Source organism: Carcharodon carcharias, chromosome 13 (genome assembly GCF_017639515.1).
Source record: "Carcharodon carcharias isolate sCarCar2 chromosome 13, sCarCar2.pri, whole genome shotgun sequence".
In the NCBI taxonomy this organism is placed as follows: domain Eukaryota; kingdom Metazoa; phylum Chordata; class Chondrichthyes; order Lamniformes; family Lamnidae; genus Carcharodon; species Carcharodon carcharias.
Window position 1 is genome coordinate 38201296 of NC_054479.1, and position 21490 is coordinate 38222785.

At 45.1% G+C, this 21490-nt stretch overlaps 1 long non-coding RNA gene across 1 annotated transcript; it reads left to right on the plus strand.

Moving 5' to 3' along the window:
* The first annotated feature begins 7082 nt into the window (after positions 1 to 7082).
* Positions 7083 to 21440, plus strand: LOC121285836. Its single transcript, XR_005944803.1, has 3 exons — positions 7083 to 7279; positions 8443 to 9601; positions 21343 to 21440. It is a non-coding gene; the product is annotated as an uncharacterized LOC121285836 (long non-coding RNA).
* Positions 21441 to 21490: the final 50 nt, after the last annotated feature.

Genomic DNA, 21490 nt, shown 5'->3' on the forward strand with positions numbered 1-21490 from the left:
CGGAACCAGAGATGATGCATGACATAGGAAACGGAAGGAAAATAAACCAGAGAGCTTATCGCTGGTTATATTAAATTATATTAAAGCTCTCTACGTCCAAAGCTGGAGGAACGTTTAAATCCAGGAAGGCTGTAATCGATTGATAAAAGCAAAAAAAACTGCGGATGTTGGAAATCCAAAATAAAAATACCTGGAAAAACTCAGCAGGTCGGACAGCATCTGCGGAAAGGAACACAGTTAACGTTTCGAGTCCGTATGACTCTTGAACAGAACCAGGGAAAAATTGAAGAGAGGTGAAATATAAGCTGGTTTAAGGGGGGTGGGTGGGACAGGTAGAGTTGGAGAGAGGGCCAGTGATAGGTGGAGATAACCAAAATATGTCATAGACAAAAGGATAAAGAGGTGCTGGAGGTGGTGATATTATCTAAGGAATGTGCTAATAGGTGACATTAAGGGTAGAAAACAGGACGAACAAGGTACAGATAGCCCTAGTGGGGGTGGGGTGGGGGGTAAAGGATCAAAATAGGCTAAAAGGTAGAGATAAAACGATGGATTGTAATACATTTAAGAATAATGGAAATGGGTGGGAAAAGAAAAATCTATATAAATTATTGTAAAAAATGGGGATCGGAAAGGGGGTGGGGATGGAGGAGAGAGTTCATAATCTAAAATTGTTAAACTCAATATTCATTCCAGAAGGCTGTAAAGTGCCTAGTCGGAAGATGATGTGCTGTTCTTCCAGTTTGCGTTGAGCTTCACTGGAACATTGCAGCAGGCGAAGGACGGACATGAGGACATGAGAGCAGGTGGTGTGTTGAAATGGCAAGCGACAGGGAGGTCTGCAGTCACCCAGTCTGCGTTTGGTCTCTCCAATATAGAGGAAACCGCATTGGGAGCAGTGAAAGCAGTAGAAACAATTGAGTGAAATGCAAGTGAAATGCTGCTTCACTTGAAAGGAGTGTTTGGGCCCTTGGAGGATGAGGAGAGGCGAAGTAAAGGGGCAGGTGTTGCACCTTCTGCGGTTGCATGGGAAGGGGTTGAGGTGTAGGGGTTGATGGAGGAGTGGACCAGGGTGTCCCGGAGGGAACAATCCCTGCGGAATGCCGCTGGGTGGTGGGGGTGGGGGGGGGTGATGAAGAGATGTTTTTGGTGGTGGCATCATGCTGGACTTGGTGGAAATGGCAGAGGATGATCCTTTGAATGCAGAGACTGGTGGGATGATAAGTGAGGACAAGGGGGACCCCATCATGGTTCTGGGAGGGAGAGGAAGGTGTGAGGGCAGATGCGCGGGAGATGGCCCCGACGCGTTTGAGGATCCTGTGAACCACTGTGGGTGGAAAACCTCGGTTAAGGAAGAAGGAAGACATGTCAGAGGCATTGTTTTTGAAAGTGGCATCATCAGAACAGACATGATGGAGGCGAATGAACTGAGAGAATGGGATGGAGTCCTTACAGGAAGAGGGGTGTGAGGAGCTGTAGTGGAGGTAGCTGTGGGAGCCGGTAGGCTTGTAATGAATATTGGTGGACAGTCTATCAGCAGAAATTGAGACAGAGAGGTCAAGGAAGGGAAGGGAAGTGTCAGAGATGGACCATGTGAAAATGATGGAGGGGTCGAAATTGGAAGCAAAATTAATAAATTTTTCCAGGTCCAGACGAGAGCATGAAGCAGCACCGAAGCAATCATCGATGCACTGGAGAAAGAGTTGTGGGAGGGGGTTGGAGTAGGACTGCAACAAGGAATAAAAAGAAAAAACTGCGGATGCTGGAAATCCGAAACAAAAACAGAATTACCTGGAAAAGCTCAGCAGGTCTGGCAGCATCGGCGGAGAAGAAAAGAGTTGATTTTTCAAGTCCTCCTCACCCTTCAACAGAACTAGGTGAATCCCAGGAAAGGGGTGAAACATAAGCTGGTTTAAGGTGTTGGGGGGTGGGGGGGTTGGTGGGGGGAAGGGGGTGGTGTGGTTGTAGGGACAAGCAAGCAGTGATGGGAGCAGATCATCAAAAGACAAAAGAACACAGAGGTGTTGGAGTTGGTGATATTATCTAAACGAATGTGCTAATTAAGAATGGATGGTAGGGCACTCAAGGTATAGCTCTAGTAGGGTTGGGAGGAGTATAAAATATTTAAGAATATTTTTAAATAATGGAAATAGGTGGGTAAAGAAAAATCTATGTAATTTATTGAAATAAACAAAAGGAAGGGGGAAGAAACAGAAAGGGGGTGGGGATGGAGGAGGGAGTTCAAGACCTAAAGTTGTTGAATTCAATATTCAGCCCGGTAGGCTGTAAAGTGCCTAGTCAGAAGATGAGGTGCTGTTGTTCCACATAGCCCATAAAGAGACAGGCATAGCTGGGGCCCATGTGGGTACCCATAGCCACAACTTTTATTTGGAGGAAGTGAGAGGAGTTTAAGGAGAAATTGTTCAGTGAGAGAACAAGTTCAGCCAGACGGAGGAGGGTAGTGGTGAATGGGGATTGTTCGGGCCTCTGTTGAAGGAAGAATCGGAGAGAGGCTGTAATCTATGTTCCCTCTAAATTATAAAAACAAAAAAACTGCGGATGCTGGAAATCCAAAACGAAAACAGAATTACCTGGAAAAACTCAGCAGGTCTGGCAGCATCGGCGGAGAAGAAAAGTGTTGACATTTCGAGTCCTCATGACCCTTCGACAGAACTTGCGTTCGAGTCCAAGAAAGAGTTGAAATATAAGCTGGTTTACAGTGTGTGTGTGGGGGACGGAGAGATAGAGAGACAAAGAGGTGGAGGGGGGGGGTGTGGGGGGGTGTGGTTGTAGGGACAAACAAGCAGTGATAGAAGCAGATCATCAAAAGATGTCAACGACAATAGTACAATAGAACACATAGGTGTTAAAATTAAAGTTGGTGATATTATCTAAACGAATGTGCTAATTAAGAATGGATGGTAGGGCACTCAAGGTATAGCTCTAGTGGGTTTTTTTTTATATAATGGAAATAGGTGGGAAAAGGAAAATCTTTATAACTTATTGGAAAAAAAAGGGAAGGGGGAAACAGAAAGGGGGTGGGGATGGGGGAGGGAGCTTACGACCTAAAGTTGTTGAATTCAATATTCAGTCCAGAAGGCTGTAAAGTCCCTATATATAAAAAAAAACCCACTAGAGCTATACCTTGAGTGCCCTACCATCCATTCTTAATTAGCACATTCGTTTAGATAATATCACCAACTTTAATTTTAACACCTATGTGTTCTATTGTACTATTGTCGTTGACATCTTTTGATGATCTGCTTCTATCACTGCTTGTTTGTCCCTACAACCACACCCCCCCACCCCCCCCCTTCACCTCTTTGTCTCTCTATCTCTCCGTCCCCCACACACACACCTTAAACCAGCTTATATTTCAACTCTTTCTTGGACTCGAACGCAAGTTCTGTCGAAGGGTCATGAGGACTCGAAACGTCAACTCTTTTCTTCTCCGCCGATGCTGCCAGACCTGCTGAGTTTTTCCAGGTAATTCTGTTTTTGTTTTGGATTTCCAGCATCCGCAGTTTTTTTGTTTTTATCTCTGTGTTTAATTGACTGCTACTGCTCTTCAAGAAATGCCTACCTCCTTGAAGAAGTTCTGTTCCTCTCTGCGACAAGATTTCCGTATCTCTCTGTTGTCTTGCTCACCTTCTTTGCTTTCCATTTCCCTCCTAGTGTTTGACAAGGTGTTTACTAAAACCCGCTTTCACAGCCATATCTCCTTTCTCAGTGACTGTCTCCGTCTCCGACTTACCCCACATGGATTTCAACTGAAATTCCACCCCTCATGTTTCGAACCCACCCAGGATTACAGGTATCTCCGGGACATAAAACGTTTCTCGGACTGCTGTTCCCGTCACATTCTGAAATCCACACTCAGTGCCATGCTCCGCCATATGAACACATTCAACCTCTCCCTCCAGCAGCACCGCCGTACCCTTTTTCAAAGCTGCGCGTGCCCCCAGTTTCATTTTATCCTTCGGCTCATCCGACGCCTCAACAAGAAACTTTTTCTCTTTCTCTCAAGTGCTAAGGAACGCGAGCTACAACAACTCATCGACACCAACACCCATCTAGGACCCCCCACCCCTGCCTATTCCTCCGTCCCCACCCTTTCTTCCAATCCCAACCCCAGCCGTGTATTCACTATACCCCCTGACCTTCCCCTCTCCGATGCTGAACGTTCAGTGCTCAGCAAAGGACTTAGTTTCATACCCTTACGCCCTCACCTCAATGAATTTCGGGCTCGGCATGATACTGAACTCTTCTTCCGCCGTCTTCGTCTCCGGGCTCACTTCTTTGGGCAGGAGCCTCTCCCAGTTCAACGGATCCTTTTACCCATCTCCAATGTTCTCCCTCCACCTGGACCCCTCCCTCTGGATTCTTACCTTCTCTCGATCTTTTCATTGAGAATTGTCGGCGCGACATTAGTCGTCTCAATTTCTCTGCTCCTCTCACCCATTCTAACCTGTCTCTCTCTGAACTTACTGCACTCCATTCTCTCAGGTCCAACCCTGACATTGTCATCAAACCCGCTGACAAGGGTGGTGCTGTTGTTGTCTGGCGCACTGACCTCTACCTCGCGGAGGCTGAGCATCAACTCGCAGACACTTCCTCCTACCTCTCCCTGGACCATGACCCCACCACTGAACATCAAGCCATTGTTTCCTGGACTGTCACTGACCTCATCTCCTCTGGGGATCTCCCTCCCACAGCTTCCAACCTGATAGTCGCCTAACCTCGGACGGCCCGCTTCTATCTCCTACCCAAAATCCACAAACAGAACTGCCCCGGTAGACCGATCGTCTCAGCTTGCTCCTGCCCCACAGAACTCATTTCTCGTTATCTTGACTCCCTTCTCTCTCCCCTTGTCCAGCCCCTTCCCACCTACATCCGTGATTCCTCTGACACTTTACGTCACATCAACAATTTCCAGTTCCCTGGCCCCAACCGCTTACTCTTCACCATGGACGTCCAATCCCTCTACACCTCCATCCCCCACCAGGATGGTCTGAGGGCCCTTAGCTTCTTCCTCGACCAGAGGCCCGAACAATCCCCATCCACCACTACTCTCCTCCGTCTGGCTGAACTTGTTCTCACACTGAACAATTTCTCCTTCAACTCCTCTCACTTCCTCCAAATAAAAGGTGTGGCTATGGGTACCCGTATGGGCCCCAGCTATGCCTGTCTCTTTATGGGGTATGTGGAACATTCCTTGTTGCAGTCCTACTCCGGCCCCCTTCCACAACTCTTTCTCCGGTACATCGATGATTACTTCGGTGCCGCTTCATGCTCTCGTCAGGACTTGGAAAAATTTATTAATTTTGCTTCCAATCTCCACCCCTCCATCATTTTCACGTGGTCCATCTATGACACTTCCCTTCCCTTCCTTGACCTCTCTGTCTCAATCTCTGGTGATAGACTGTCCACCAATATCTATTACAAACCCACCGACTCCCACAGCTATCTCGACTACAGCTCCTCACACCCTGCTTCCTGTAAGGACTCCATCCCATTCTCTCAGTTCCTTCGCCTCCGTCGCATCTGTTCCGATGATGCTACATTCAAAAACAGTTCCTCTGACACGTCCTCCTTCTTCCTTAACCGAGGTTTTCCACCCACGGTCGTTGACAGGGCCCTCAACCGTGTCCGGCCCATCTCCCGCGCATCCGCCCTCACGCCTTCTCCTCCCTCCCAGAAACATGATAGGGTCCCCCTTGTCCTCACTTATCACCCCACCAGCCTCCACATTCAAAGGATCATCCTCCGCCATTTCCGCCAACTCCAGCATGATGCCACCACCAAACACATCTTCCCTTCACCCCCCTTATCGGCATTCCGTAGGGATCGCTCCCTCCGGGACACCCTGGTCCACTCCTCCATCACCCCCTACTCCTCAACCCCCTCCTATGGCACCACCCCATGCCCACGCAAAAAATGCAATACCTGCCCCTTCACTTCCTCTCTCCTCACTGTCCAAGGACCCAAACACTCCTTTCAAGTGAAGCAGCATTTCACTTGCATTTCCCCCAACTTAGTCTACTGCATCCGTTGCTCCCAATGTGGTCTCCTCTACATTGGAGAGACCAAACGTAAAGTGTTCGACCGCTTTGCAGAACACCTGCGGTCTGTCCGCAAGAATGACCCAAACCTCCCTGTCGCTTGCCATTTCAACACTCCACCCTGCTCTCTTGCCCACATGTCTGTCCTTGGCTTGCTGCATTGTTCCAGTGAAGCCCAACGCAAACTGGAGGAACAACACCTCATCTTCCGACTAGGGACTTTACAGCCTTCTGGACTGAATATTGAATTCAACAACTTTAGGTCGTAAGCTCCCTCCCCCATCCCCACCCCCTTTCTGTTTCCCCCTTCCCTTTTTTTTCCAATAAATTATAAAGATTTTCCTTTTCCCACCTATTTCCATTATATAAAAAAAAACCCACTAGAGCTATACCTTGAGTGCCCTACCATCCATTCTTAATTAGCACATTCGTTTAGATAATATCACCAACTTTAACTTTAACACCTATGTGTTCTATTGTACTATTGTCGTTGACATCTTTTGATGATCTGCTTCTATCACTGCTTGTTTGTCCCTACAACCACACCAACCCCCTCCACCTCTCTGTCTCTCCGCCCCCCCCACACACACCTTAAACCAGCTTATATTTCAACTCTTTCTTGGACTCGAACGCAAGTTCTGTCGAAGGGTCATGAGGACTCGAAACGTCAACTCTTTTCTTCTCCGCCGATGCTGCCAGACCTGCTGAGTTTTTCCAGGTAATTCTGTTTTTCCCTCTAAATTATTGCAGGCGAGCACAGGCCAAGTGCTGGAAAATGGGATTAGAATGGGTAGTTGCTTGAGGGACGGCACCGACACGATGGGCCGAATGTCCTGTTTCTGTGCTGGATGACTCTATAACCTCAGCCCCACCCCCTCCCCAACAACCGGTCGGAGAAGGCACTATTTTGTGAGCCGCAGCGCTGCTCGGAGGGTTACAGTATGTGAGAGTGAGCGGTGAGGCGGTCTCCACTCCTCTCTCTCCCCGCACCCCCCCCCCCCCCCACCCCCTCCTCTGGAAACAAAATGTCCGCCTGAAGGATCGGTGAGGCTCACAGAGGCGGTGGGGAGCAGCTGCTCGCTTCTCTTCCCCATACTCAGGCCGGCCGAGGAGGCGAGGGAGTGTGGCCGGAGAAGGGGAGGGAGTTTAAAATCTCAGGCCCTGCCGCAGTCAGATGTTGGGTGGAGACGGGAGGGCGGCTGAGGCCAGGGCCGGCGGTAAGTTGTCCTGAGGGTTTGGGAGGAGGGAGGCTGGCGAGGAGCTGGCTCAGGTTACTGTGCTTTACTGCTCACCTCTTGGACAGAAACTTTTCCGTTTACAAAAAGGTCGCCTTTCTGCGGCAGGATAGTTTTGGAAGCAGATTGCATTTTGTTCGTTGGAATTTTCTTGGTGACGATTTTCTGCCCATTTTAAAAAGTTATTTGGTGATAACTGATTGCAGTTTCTGTGCATCCTTACACGTTTAGTAGTTAGGGACATGCTTTGGAATCTGAAGTTCCTTATGGGTTGTTTCTGCCTGACTGAAGAGCATTTGGGTTGAATTTCGGTGTAGCTGGAAGCTCAGCGCCTTACCCAAAATGGTGCCAGAGCCCTGATTGTGGAATTGCTGCCCTTGAACCTGGCACCCACCAAGGGGGGCATGGTGGCGGGATGTTCATTGCACATGCAGGGTTCACGGAGGCAGCGGCGCATTGAAAAGTGCAGCTTCCTTCAGTTAGAAATGACTCTTGTCACCAACGTTTCTGAAACACGACTGATGGGCTTCATACATTTGAGGAGAAGGTCTAAACTGACCAGGGTTGTTTGGTGAGGTCAGGTACCATTATGGATTATAGGTTTCAAAATGTTAATCAAGTGCCATGTAACTTCAAATCAAGTCATAGGTGTGTGGCTGACACCCAAGGGAGTCGGAGGGTGGGACCTGTGGCCTTGGAAGGGCAGAAATGTTAGCTGCTTGTGACTCAGGCACCCAGGTGGTAAGAAGAAATATTCCAGAGAAGGGAAGTGGGTGCATTGTGGCAAAGAAGCTGCAAAATGGGGATGGCATCTTTGCATATTGGAAGCATGTATGTGTGATCCAATGTGAAGCGACAGGGAAGGGACAAGCCCAGGAGTTGTAGACTGCACAGTGCTCACCAGGAAGGAGGAGTAGGAGGACAACAACAAATCTTCCCCCGAGGTAATAGTCCACTAACTGCAGAGGTCATATGTTACTGAGAAGCAATGCAGATAACAATTCAAGTTAACATAGGAATTGGCCACTGACATACGTGCCATGGTTCAAAAATATGTCGCACCCCAATCTGCCAATCCTCATGATTTGGCAGTGGCTCGCAAGATAACCATTACTCTGAATTTTTATGCTGCTGTCTCTTTTCAGGGCTCAACAGGAGACCACTGAAGCACCTCATGAGCTGCGCAGCTGCTGCATTAAGGCCGTCACTGAAGCCCTCTTTGCTCGGGCGGGGGAACATATTCACTTTCTAATGGATGAGGCGTTGCAGAGGACCTACGGTTTTGCAGAATTAGCAGACTTTCCTCAACTGCAGGGGTCTATTGATTGCACCCATGTTGCCATAAAGGCACCAACTCATCAACCTGACACCTTCTTGAATAGGAACTCCATCCAATCCTGAATGTGCAGGTTGTGTGTGACCAAATCAAGGCTTTTCTGCACGTCTGTACATGGTAGCCTGGATGCTGCCATTCGTAATTTATTCTGAGTTGTTTACAACTGAGTCTCCTTTTTGAAACATCAACACAGGTCCATGGTTGTCTTCTGGGGCCCAGCAGTAGTCCTTAAGGAGAGAGCTGATGACCCTCTTTAGGTGCCTGCACACGGAGCCCGAACTCACGGTATTATAACAACAGCCATGTGCTGACCTTCAGTACAAAGCTTTTTACTGGTATCCTGAAATTGTGCTTCAGATGCTTTGATTGTTCTGGAGGAGCTCTACAGTACTCCCCTGCAAAGTCCTCCTGAACAGTAGTGATGTGCTGCAGGCTACACAATATGGTCCAGCAGAGGGACTTACAATCAGAGGGGGCAGAAGCCAGGCATTTAACTGCAACACCTAAGGAGGACGACAATGAGGAGCAGCAAGAGAAGGCCTTGATCTGACATGGAGGAAGAGGAAGACAGTGGCCATGGCAGATCAGCAGAGGGGCAGGCCCATGTAGCCACAGCTGATTATTTGCAGGAAGGGGTCATTGTTTACAACCTGGAGCCTGCACATATATGTTAATGGCTGTCAATGAGCTGGTCTAAATGCCATCCTGTGCCAACTTAACCCATGCCCACTATGCCGAGAGTGCCCTTTAAGTCTGATCATTGATCCCCACCCTCCCTGAAGGACAATAATTGATGGGCAAGAAATGCTGAAGGAGCATCTCAACACACAACCCTTGGTGTACTACTACCTTACCTGAAGGTTTAGAGACGAAGAAAGCCTTGCATTACCGACTGTGCAGGGTCACATCCTTGCTCATGATGGTGTCAATGAGAAATGGACTTCAGCTTGCAGTCTTCAGTGCCACTGGTAAGAACTGCCTTCATTCAGTTAACATTCTCATTGAGGACAGGAGTGTACAAAAGCATACCAAAGCATATTTGGCGATTGTGAAATTTATTTACAAAGTGCTTAATTGTGATATGTGGAAAGTGATATGAAAAGAAATCCCAGTGAACCCATTATTGTTGGAAGCGACGCAGCACCCTGTGCTTGCAAACACTCCTATGAAGTGTGTCTCCCCCCCCCACCGTGTTGCCTCGGAGGAGGTGGATTCAGGATGCTCAACTCTAGTGCAAAATGGCATTGAGAAGCCTCGACATGGAGGGGTCTGTTAGGGTCCAATTTGCAGACTGTAGCATCTGCATTTCTGCAGGGGTAGCGTTGTCAGTGGCTCAAGTAGAGCTGTAGTGAGGGGCTCTGTAGTTAGATGTGGGTGCTGAAATGCTCTCAGAACCTTCACCCACATTAACCTCCATAGCCCTAGGTTGGCGTTCAGGTGGGTTAGCTTGTGGCTGGCTCCTAGAGCACAACAGACCTCCATTCTAGCAACTGCTATGCCACCAATGTGAATGTCCTATTAAGGGAGCACAGCTTCTCATGTATTCCATGGGTGCCAGCACTCATACTCTGAACTAACTGCTCCAGGCTACTGAGTGAGCCTTGTTTTCTTTGCAGGAAGTTGCATTGCACTTGCACCTACTCCGAGTGGTGCTGCATGTGTCCCTGCATGAGATTGGCCATTCTTGTGATCTTGGAGCTCTTGTGGACGAGCTTCTGAGACAAGGTGGAGCTCATCATCACCATGGAACCTCCACTTGCAGTGCATGAGCTTGCATTGCCCCATGGATGATGCTGATGGTCTAAATACTGTTGTCCCAACAGGTAACTCCGGAGGCTCAGCCTCCTTGTTCACTGCTGCATCATTGTGACTTTCCTCCGACCTCCCAGGGGGCCTGTGCACGGATGTCTCAGACTCCGACACCATCTCCTGTACTCTGGTGTGGTGCATTTCACCCGGTGCTGCGAACTGCATGCATGCCACATCCCTCCGATGTGTAGTATCTGTGTTGGACTATGTGCTAGTTAGATGTGATGCTGCCTCCTCAGACATCTCATCCCCCTCCTGATGCCCACCAGATGAGGTGGCAAGCAGTGCTGGGACCTGGGAAAAATCACTTGAATTAGGCAGTGCATCACAGTGGACACTCCTGCCTCTACTGTGTACATCTACAGGAGTGGCGTGGACATACAAACCTGCAGGATTTCGGAGAGTTATGTGTCCGTCTCCCAGCACAGTTCACACCTCAATGCTGTAGCTATCACTTGGACCTCTTTGTGATTGTGCCAAACAACTCACCTTGCTGGAGCGCAACAGATCATGGAATCTTTTCCTACGTTGAATTCAAGACCTTCCATGAACCCTACTGTGCTGAGGGCAGAGGGTATCTCTTGCCATGCCCTCTTGGTTGCTGTGGGCAGGTTACAGTGGTCAGTGTATTTAATATGGAGCACCGTCTCTGGACCTCCTCCACAGGGATCTGGAGGCCCTGGTCATTGAAGCAGAATGCAGCCCCTCCCGCTCCTTCCCTACTTTCCTGTTTGTGAGACATTGTGACATGAGAATTATAAAAAGAAAAGGCACATAAGGTTTCCAGCTTGGAATGGTCTCCTACTCATATGTTTGTCTTACGGACACGAACCATACTCACTATCTTGTCAGTGCCTCATGCTGGCGGGAGGTCAGTGGGTCTGGATGAATGCTAGGTCACCTGGCTTTGGGTTTTGACACGCCCAGATGGCGTGCAGTGCTCCTGACCATTAAATACCCTGCTGGCCTGCTCCATCTGAGTAGCATGTTGTGCAATGACAGTGTGCAGCTGGGAGGGTCCTGCTCAAGGCTCAATTGCATGGCCACACCTGGCGACATGGGTGGAAAGGGGGTAGGTGGAAACGCAAATATGGTGTGTTATCAGTGATCCCCGAAGCATTATAGTAACCTGAGTCGATACTGAATGTCATGAGCAGCTGATGGTTCCGAGATGCTTCAGTCTCCAGGGCTGTCTTGTGAAGCTTTCCCAGCCTTATCTTGGTAGTGAACAGCAATGACTATTTTTTCCAATGGAAAGCCCATGACGGGCCATCACTTCCGGTGTCAGCAACTAGCTGAATTATTACCAATATTAAAAGTTTAAATGTAATCTTTCCATCTTGTTCCCCCACCTTTTAAAATTTGTGTGTTTAGTATTTATCACTGAAATACTAATTGTATTTTGGCTTATTTACTGCTCCTTACCTTTGAACATGTGTAGCAGGCTCTCTGCCAGGAAGCAGTGCCTTTTGTCATCTGAGTGTACATTTTGGGTTGCGTAAATCACACAGCTTATGTTTCAGTAACACTGCACTAGAATTTATGTAGAAATCCTAACAGTTTGAATATGCCAATACCAGAGGTTACACCAGTTTTATCTGGTGTCTAAAGTTAGTGTTTTTGTAGAAATGAAATAGTTATAGATCAGAGCAAGGCTGGATGCCACATAGCACGAGCCAGTAGTTGAGAATACATATACTGTTGTAGGTGCAATTAAATTTCCAGGGCCTATAGTTTAACATGTATCTTAATCCATTTATCATTATCTGATTTGATTCTAAGTACTATCGAAATATATGGTTCTACTGACTGGGCTGTTTAAATCTGAAATGGAATGATCCAGCTGGATGAAATAATTAATTTAGTTGCTTTCATTATGTGAATATATATGTGGTCCATTATGCGACAATAAGTGAGCAGTAACATCTGTATTGATTGTTTCTTTTGGTCTTTGCAGGCTTGGAACTTTAAGCAACGTTGTTCCAGTTGTACTTTTAATAAAGGGTTAAAGGGTTGTGATTTTTGATAAATTGTCCTACAGAAGTTTGAATTGTGCTCCCTTCTACAAAATTGGCATGAATGTTTTCTCTTGTTGCATTCACAATTATTCTCTCCAATCCTGCTCTTAGAACAACCCCTCTCCGCCACCCCACCTGCTTTCATAGTATCGTGCTCTCAACCCTGACCACCCCACCCCTGTTCCTTTACCTTGAAATTGGTGCACAGAACATAATTCATTCTGCACATGGTTGAAAAAAATTAGATGGAATGCTGCTTGTGGGATTCCAGGAGGTGATAGGGTTAGGTCCATATTGGGACCCATGGAACTTTGACAAGCACCCAGAGGCAATTTAGGACTGGTGGTAGAAATTCTTCAAGCAGAGAGCTATCAATGGACATAGAGGTCAAAACTAAAACCATGCGATAATTTACAAAACATTGGATAGAATAAGGCTTTCAGGGTATAGGTTCATTAATTTTGAAGAATTAAGATGAACCAAATGGCCTTCCTCCTTTGTAACTATCTTGTGGTCTATAGGCTGAGATGCCCCAGAATAGAAACTTATAGGATGGTTACAGCACAGGAGATTGTTTGGGCCATCTTGCAGGCCCTCTGAAACAGCAAATCACCTGGTACCACTCCCCTGCCTTTTCCTTGTGGTAAGTTTGCCTTTTCAGGGGATGCTCGAATTCCCTTTCGAAATCCTGAATCGACCCTGCCTCCAGCGCACCGTAAGCAGAGCATTCCAGATCCTAAACACTGGTTCAAATAGAAAGTGCATTTTGCATTCCCAGGCGATGAAGTGGTTCTTGCTGTGCAGGGAGGGAGTGTTAATTATAGTGGAAAAGACATCCTGACTGTAAGGAAGTGCCATGGTGGAGTAAGTGGCGTTTTCGGACATTTTGGTATCTTCATTGATGGTCAAATAATGAGCAATACAAAGGTGGCTCAAAATCCTGTGCGGCTGTTAATTTACCGAAATTGATTGTGTTTATTCACTGGTGGGCAAAGGGTGTTTGAAAGGGTTAAATGAGGAGGGCAAGCGGGGTGGTGACGTAGCTCAACAGGCAGAGTGTGTGCTTCGGGCGCATGAGGCCCGGGTTCAAATCCCGGCATCCCCACCTCAATTTTATTTTACATTTCTACATCCAAAAATACAACCACAACTTAAAACAAAAGAGACTTTCATTCATACATAAATTGTTTTATGTTTGGTTCCTAGTTCCCAATTTTATCTATTAAAATGCAGAAATACATCCAAGAAATCTTTTCTGATGCTCACCCTACTTATGTTTCAAGCCTTGGTATTATTTCTCACAATACATTTAATCACATTAAATTGCTTTCAAATGCAGCTAAAACTCGCAAGAATCATCCTCTGCTTTAAAACACTCCGCCTGTTGTGGGACATGCCGAGCAATAGGCGGATTGGTGTTCATTTAGGCGACAGTCAGTTTGTCCGAATTCAAGAATGAACTGTCACAAGGCACAGTCACCACATTGAGCCTTTTACAGTCAGGTATGGCTGCTAATGGTGAGGAAAGGAAATGGGGAATGTCCAAGAGACCAAACTTGGAGGAATCAATAATTCTTGGAGCGAGACGAGTGATATGACTGGAAATGTTACCTCTTTCTCTCTCCACAGATGCTACCAGACCGGCTGAGATTTTCCAGCATTTTCTGTTTTTGTTTCAGATTTCCAGCATCCGCATTATTTTGCTTTTGTTATTAATTCTTGGAGCATTGTTGGTTTCCAAGGAGAGGGACAGGTCCATATTAGGATCGAAGGAAATAAGATAAAGAGCCAAAGGTAACTTTAGGACTGATAGACATTCTTCAAAGTGAGAGATCTTAACACTTGGAACGGAACTCTGGAGACAGTAAAAACCTCAGGATAATTAAAGTCAAATTAGATAGGACAAGCGTTTCAAGATATTGGGTCGTTTAGGTTTGAGGAATGAAGATGAATTGATTGCACTTTCTCATTTTTGATTAACTTGTGATCAATAGGATGAGATGCGACAGAATAGAGTCACCGACACTGAAGCCTCGGCAGACTGACCAACTGATATAGAATGATAGAGTGGTTCGAGCTTTAGAATGGTTCTTGCTGCGCAGGGAGGGGGTGTTAATGGTGATGGAAAAAGATGAAGTGACTGGAAGGAAGAGCAAGTGGAGCTTTCGCACTTTTTGGTATCTTCATCGGCCGTCAAATAATGAGCAGTAGAAAGGCAGCTCAATATTTTGTGCAGATCCCTTAGCGCATCTAATCTTTAAATAGTAATTAGTCAATGACGGGGTCAGATCTTTCAAGTCCTTTAATTAGGGGGGGCAGAGAGGTGGGGATGTGGGTCGGTGTTAGTGCGAGTTCCTTGGTACTGGGCTCAGTGCCTGCTACCGAGTTCAATTCCCGATGCCCCCACCCGAATTTTGTTTTCCCATTTCTTGGTCGAAGAAAAATGTTATCTCGAGGTGAGTTTAATTAATTCATCGATTGTGTGCAATCAACGCCATGTGTTTTTTCCTTTTTTAGCTGCCAAGTTCGTCTATTAAAATGTATATAGACGTATTTGCTGATGTTCACTCAATGACGTTTCAAGCATTGGCATTTCGCAGGATCTCTAAACACATCAAATTACTTTCGAAACAATATTCCGCAGTTTATGGGACAAAGGTTTCCAAGCATCCAATCTAACAGAATTCCGGTACATGGTCTTCCTGGGCCAGGGTCACATTAGCTACGAACAGTCACATTTGTTTGCGATCGCCCAAGATGGTGAATACATTGTCATAACATCACAATATTTCTGTCTGGTTCTTTGTGATCAATAAATGAAGGACACAGCAGCTTTCAGTGCTGCAGTATGACAGCAGAACTCTGAAATAGCAAGCCTTGATGTGGAAAAAATACACAATACAAAGTTATGTTATTAAATAAGGCACATTTATGATGTAGCAAATGATCTGGAGGAGTACTGATTCATCAGCTATGAGAGCGTTAGGTGGTAATCGATAGGTTTTCTTGCCCATATTTGACCTGATGCCATGAGACTTCATGAGGTTCACAGTCAATTTTGAGAACTCTCAGGGCAATTCCCACTTGTATACCATTGTGCAGCCACCTGTGCTGGGTGTGTCCTGCTGGTGGGATTGGTCACACAAATGGATGTTGGTGTCTCAGACATTGGCTGTATGTATGATTATGTGAATATGATGATGTCAGGCAGTTTGCTTGACCAGTCTGTGGTACAATCTTCCCAATTTTGTCAAAAACACCCAGATGTTAGTAAGGTGGACCTTGCAGCGTGGATAGAGCTGGGTGTGCTGTTCTTTCTGGTGTCTAAGTTGATGCCAAGAAGTCTGTCTATTTTATTCCTTTTTGACTTTTCTGGAATGCTTTGGTACAACTGAGTGGCTTGCGTTTCAGAGGATACTTAAAAGTTAACCACACTGCTATGGGTCTAGACTCACATGAAGGCAGATTTCCTTCCCTAGAGGACATTAATGACCCTGATGGGTTTTTAGAACAATTGATAATAGCTTCATGTCACCATTACAATTAGCTTTGAATTCCAGATTTTTAAAATCAATTCAATGTGATTAATTTAATTTTAAATAATTAAATTTAAATTCCACCAACTGCCACGAGCTTTAGCCTCAACTTTTGGATTACTAGACCAATGACATTAGAGTTATGCCACTGTCTTTTCTGAAGTAGCGCAAGCCCCTTTGGACGCATGTGCTTAACCTTAAACACTACAACTCCAATCCTGGTGACACTTGGAAAGCTGAATGGAGTTCAAAGTCATCTCAACCACCTCATGATACACCTGATGTAAAAGATCTCTGGTGTTGAATGTTCCTAAACACAAGGAACCTTTGTAACAGATGCACAAACAGAAAATTAAAAACTCTCTAATGTGCAGCTGTAGTCATCCAAAACAGACCATGGAATATAAAGTGACTCAATGCCCGATGCAGAAAGAGGAAGGAGGCAAAACAGCAATATGCTCTGCTGCTCCTGACCCAATTACCTGGATTGACCACCTGATATAAAATTTTATGATTGATACAGAGCAACAGTTATGAGAGCTTATGTAAGTGAAAATTGATCCATATTACTGATTTTAGTGGTAATCACCTTAAATATATTTGTCATTATCATCGTCAAGGTATAAGCATCTAACTTTTCTGTCAATGTAAGATAAGGCTGGTATGCACAAACATTGGTAATGCCTCAGTAGCTTACAGTATTAAAACGGATTCCTCCTTAGCAGTGGATCATAAACATATGCTGTGATTAATGTGAACAGGAGATATTTCATTATTTGCTGCTGCAGAATTGTATGCTTTCTGCAGACAATAGCACACATGCATACATGACAACCATTCCACACCAGCATCTTCAGATCCAGTGTCTGCTACTAAAAATCAACAGAGCTGCCAACATCCTAGTCAAACTTCTGATCATCTACAGAGGTATCTCATCACACACACAAGCCAAGTTTCAATGTTGAGCACTGTCACATCACATGGCTTCTGTCTTCAGAGTAAGACTGACATGGATAGCTCTAATAAAAATGGAAAATGATGTAGATACTCCTGGCAGGACCTGTGGCGAGAGAAACATTTCAAATCAACTATGACCTCTCCAGAACAGGTCAAACATAGGTGAGGAAACTACTGATTACCACCTACCACCCTCCCTCAGTATCCCTCACGTTTATCACCATTTGGAGGAAGCACCCAGCAGTTCTGAAGAGGAGTCATCCTCAACTTGAAACATGAACTGTATCCCTCTCCACAGGTGCTGCCAGACTTGCTGAGTATTGCCAGCAACTACAGTATTTTGCTTTTGAAGCTGGCTCTTTCAGGGTAAATAACTCATGGCTTGAAAGAATTAGATACTGAAATACTGGAAACACATGATCATGGATCAAGTAACAACTCTTGTTTACTATGTTCCGCAAATATTCTAGAAAAGTAATCTCACCTTTAATTGTCAAAATCCTGCCACTAAATGGAAGTTTTATGTACTTTGCATTAAGAAACAAACTAACTTCAGGGGACCAAGTATTTTGTAAAAGTCTTTAGCAGTTCTCCCATGCACTTTTCTGCATCATAACTGCATAAAATGATATATGGGCATAGTAGCTAAGGGCTCCTGAAGTATTGTAGAAAGCAGATTAATTTAACATTTAGCTTTGAGTGTAGGGTATGTCATATGTCCAGATATTTCCTTTTCACAGCTGATTTTCCTTACATATTTTAACATGCTCCTAATTTCAAAATTGGAGTCCAGATTTTGTTTGTGTGGGACAAGTTATTACTTATTTTAGTGTTTTATTGGTAACCATATATCTGCCAACCTAGCAGCTATTAGTTGCAGCAATAACAGTTTTTCTTGGCTGCTATTATCAAATAAGGCAAAGATTCTTCCAAACTCTGGTGCTTATCATTCATTTTCACCATGGCTTTATTGGCCCGGTCGAATGTGACGAATGCCTTGAAACAAAGAAGCACAGATAATCTTAGAGTCTTACTGCACTTGTAACTGTAGCAAACATTGACAATTAGGTGGTTTAGTAGATTCAAAACCACGATCATGTTCACGGAAGCTCACCCACCCCCAAATCAAAGACTAAACTTGGAATCTAGCTAACGTTTGACACTGTTTGACTAAAAAACCTGTGGCTTTAAGGTTAAATCTCAGGCACAATAAACAGATAAATTGATTTTTGTCCTTGTTGTTTGTATTACATTTAACTAAATAAAATGACAATTAGCAAAACATCATTGTAAGAGCTCAGTCATAAATCTTATCTACTCCATATTTTTGTAATTCAAAATTGACATTCAAAACAGAACTCAGTGCACCATATATGTATAAAGTCAATTACATTATTAAACTGGGTCACCATTACAAATTTTATGTTTGCTATATTGTGTAACACCTTTAAGAGTACATTGTGTTGCATTCAGGTGTGTGCCCGTTTTGCCTAATATTTATTAATACAAATATAAGCCCTTGTGTGATCTGAACTCTATTTTGCCTTCCACGTGCCTTTTTTGAATCTTTTGGTAGGCAGGCTGAAAACACTTCAGTGAGATGAAGCCTGATATAAATTGTTATGCTGCTCTAAGCAAATGAATATGAGTAACAGTTATAATCAAATCTAATTTTAACCAAAGTTCAAGTGCTTCACAAGCAAATTGATGTATATAACACTTCTTACTAGCAGGCTCATCTGATTTTCCCAGCCTCCTTGTGCTGACCAGCTCTGACAGGACATAATTTCCCATATTTGGGATAGGGTCCCTTTCCAGACTCAAATTGAGTGATTGGGTTTTGCATGCCCTTTTGCTTTACGTTTTGTTCCTCATTCAATAATAAGCCAGTCAATAAAACTCCTTCCTGTAATACCTCTACTTTTACCTCCTCTCCCACTCCTCCCCCACTTTGGATGTTAGCCCCTCAAAACCACCTATTGCTATTCTCGAAATGAATACTGAACCACCCTGAAAAATCACTTGATCCATCATGGTAGCTTGAAAATAGATTGTGAGCCATAACAATCCAGAAACTGGTATCGCTAGCTTGAATGCATGTCTTCAGTGTCTGTCCCTCTAACTAAACTATTTCAGCAGCTGCAGCATATGCCCATAAAGGGAATTTTAAAGCAGCTTGAACCCACTGATTTAGAATTCAGAGAAAAACATCTGGTACATCGATGACTACTTTAGTCCTGCTTCATGCTCTCGTCGGGACTTGGAAAAATTTATTAATTTTGCTTCCAATCTCCACCCCTCCATTTTCAAGTGGCCCATCTGACACTTCCCTTCCTTGACCTCTGTCTCAATCTCTGGTGATAGACTGTCCACCAATATCCATTACAAACTCACCGACTCCCACAGCTACCTTGACTACAGCTCCTCACACCCCGCTTCCTGTAAGGACTCCATCCCATTCTCTCAGTTCCTTCGCTTCCGTCGCATCTGTTCCGATGATGCTACCTTCAAAAACAGTTCCTCCGACATGTCCTCCTCCTTCCTTAACTGAGGTTTTCCACCCATGGTCGTTGACAGGGCCCTCAACTGTGTCCGGCCCATCTCCCGGGCACCTGCCCTCACGCCTTCCTCTCCCTCCCAGAACCATGATAGGGTCCCCCTTGTCCTCACATCATCCCACCAGCCTCTGCATTCAAAGGATCATCCTCCGCCATTTCTGCCAACTCCAGCATGATGCCACCACCAAACACATCTTCCCTTCACCACCACCCCCCCCCCCCCAACCTCCCGTCAGCATTCCATAGGGATCGTTCCCTCCGGGACACCCTGCTCCTCAACCCCCTCCTATGGCACCACCCCATAGCCACGCAAAAGATGCAACACCTGCCCCTTCACTTCCTCTCTTCTCACCGTCCAAGGGCCCAAACACTCCTTTCAAGTGAAGCAGCATTTCACTTGCATTTCCCCCAACTTAGTCTACTGCATTCGTTGCTCCCAATGTGGTCTCCTCTACATTGGAGAGACCAAACGGAAACTGGGTGACCACTTTGCAGAACACCTGCGGTTTGTCCGCAAGAATGACCCAAACCTCCCTGTCGCTTGCCATTTTAAACACTCCACCCTGCTCTCTTGCCCACATGTCTGTCCTTGGCTTGCTGCATTGTTCCAGTGAAGCCCAACGCAAACTGGAGGAACAACACCTCATCTTCTGACTAGGCACTTTACAGCCTTCCAGACTGAATATTGAATTCAACAACTTTAGATCTTGAACTCCCTCCTCCATCCCCACCCCCTTTGTTTCTTCCCCCTTCCTTTTGTTTTTTCCATTATATAGATTTTTCTTTTCCCACCTATTTCCATTATTTTTAAATATTTTTAAATCTTTTATGCTCCCCCCACCCCCACTAGAGCTATACCTTGAGTGCCCTACCATCCATTCTTAATTAGCACATTCGTTTAGATATCACCAACTTTAACACCTATGTGTTCTTTTGTTCTGTGACATCTTTTGATGATCTTCTATCACTGCTTGTTTGTCCCTACAACCACAACCACACCAACCCCCTCCACTTCTCTCTCTTCCCCCCCCACCCCCGCCCACACACACACACACACACACCTTAAACCAGCTTATATTTCAACTCTTTCTTGGACTCGAACTCAAGTTCTGTCGAAGGGTCATGAGGACTCGAAACGTCAACTCTTTTCTTCTCCGCCGATGCTGCCAGACCTGCTGAGTTTTTCCTGCTAATTCTGTTTTTGATTTAGAATTCAACTGGTTTTCGAATGGAATAAAATGTTAAAATAAATCCTAAAACAAGTGCTGGCTTTCAGTGGGAGAGTTGTGTACCAAGACAACTTTCTTCTAGATCATACAAGGAAAATCTGAACTGGTCCAAACATTAAATAAGCCATTTAGTGCATTTAAAGGTAAATAATTGTTTATAATAAAGAATAATGAAACACTTATGGCAAATGTAAAAGTTAATATTTCCTTAAATGGGCACCTTGGAAATTTGAAACCATAAAACAAAATTGCCACAGATGTATTTTTGAACTAGTTACAAATCAATTTGTCTTCCAATGACTGCTAGAACATCCACAAAATTACTGCAACTCAAATAATGAGAGAATTCAGGCAACTTGTACTACAGTTGAGTGAAATCATACAGTAAATGTAATTAGCATCACATCAGTGATTCGTTTATCTTGAATAATCCTTTGGCAATGTGTAAATAAAATGACAGGATTCATCATCTTCATGATAATATTGGAAGTTAAATATGTGATGCTAAGGTCATTCTAGAAGGTGCACTGTGCAGGTAGAGGTGCACTGTGCAGGTAGAGATGAAATATATCAGATTGCTTGTTTCAGCTCTCATTCCACAGGCGGAATAAGATACAGCATTTCAAGAAACTCATCCAGCAGAACTGGACACTTGTGAGATTTGAGCCTGTGCCCACAGTTTTGTGAATCCTATTAACAGGTACCCAAAAGCTGTTAACTCTTGATGAATCCCAAACACAACCAACTGAG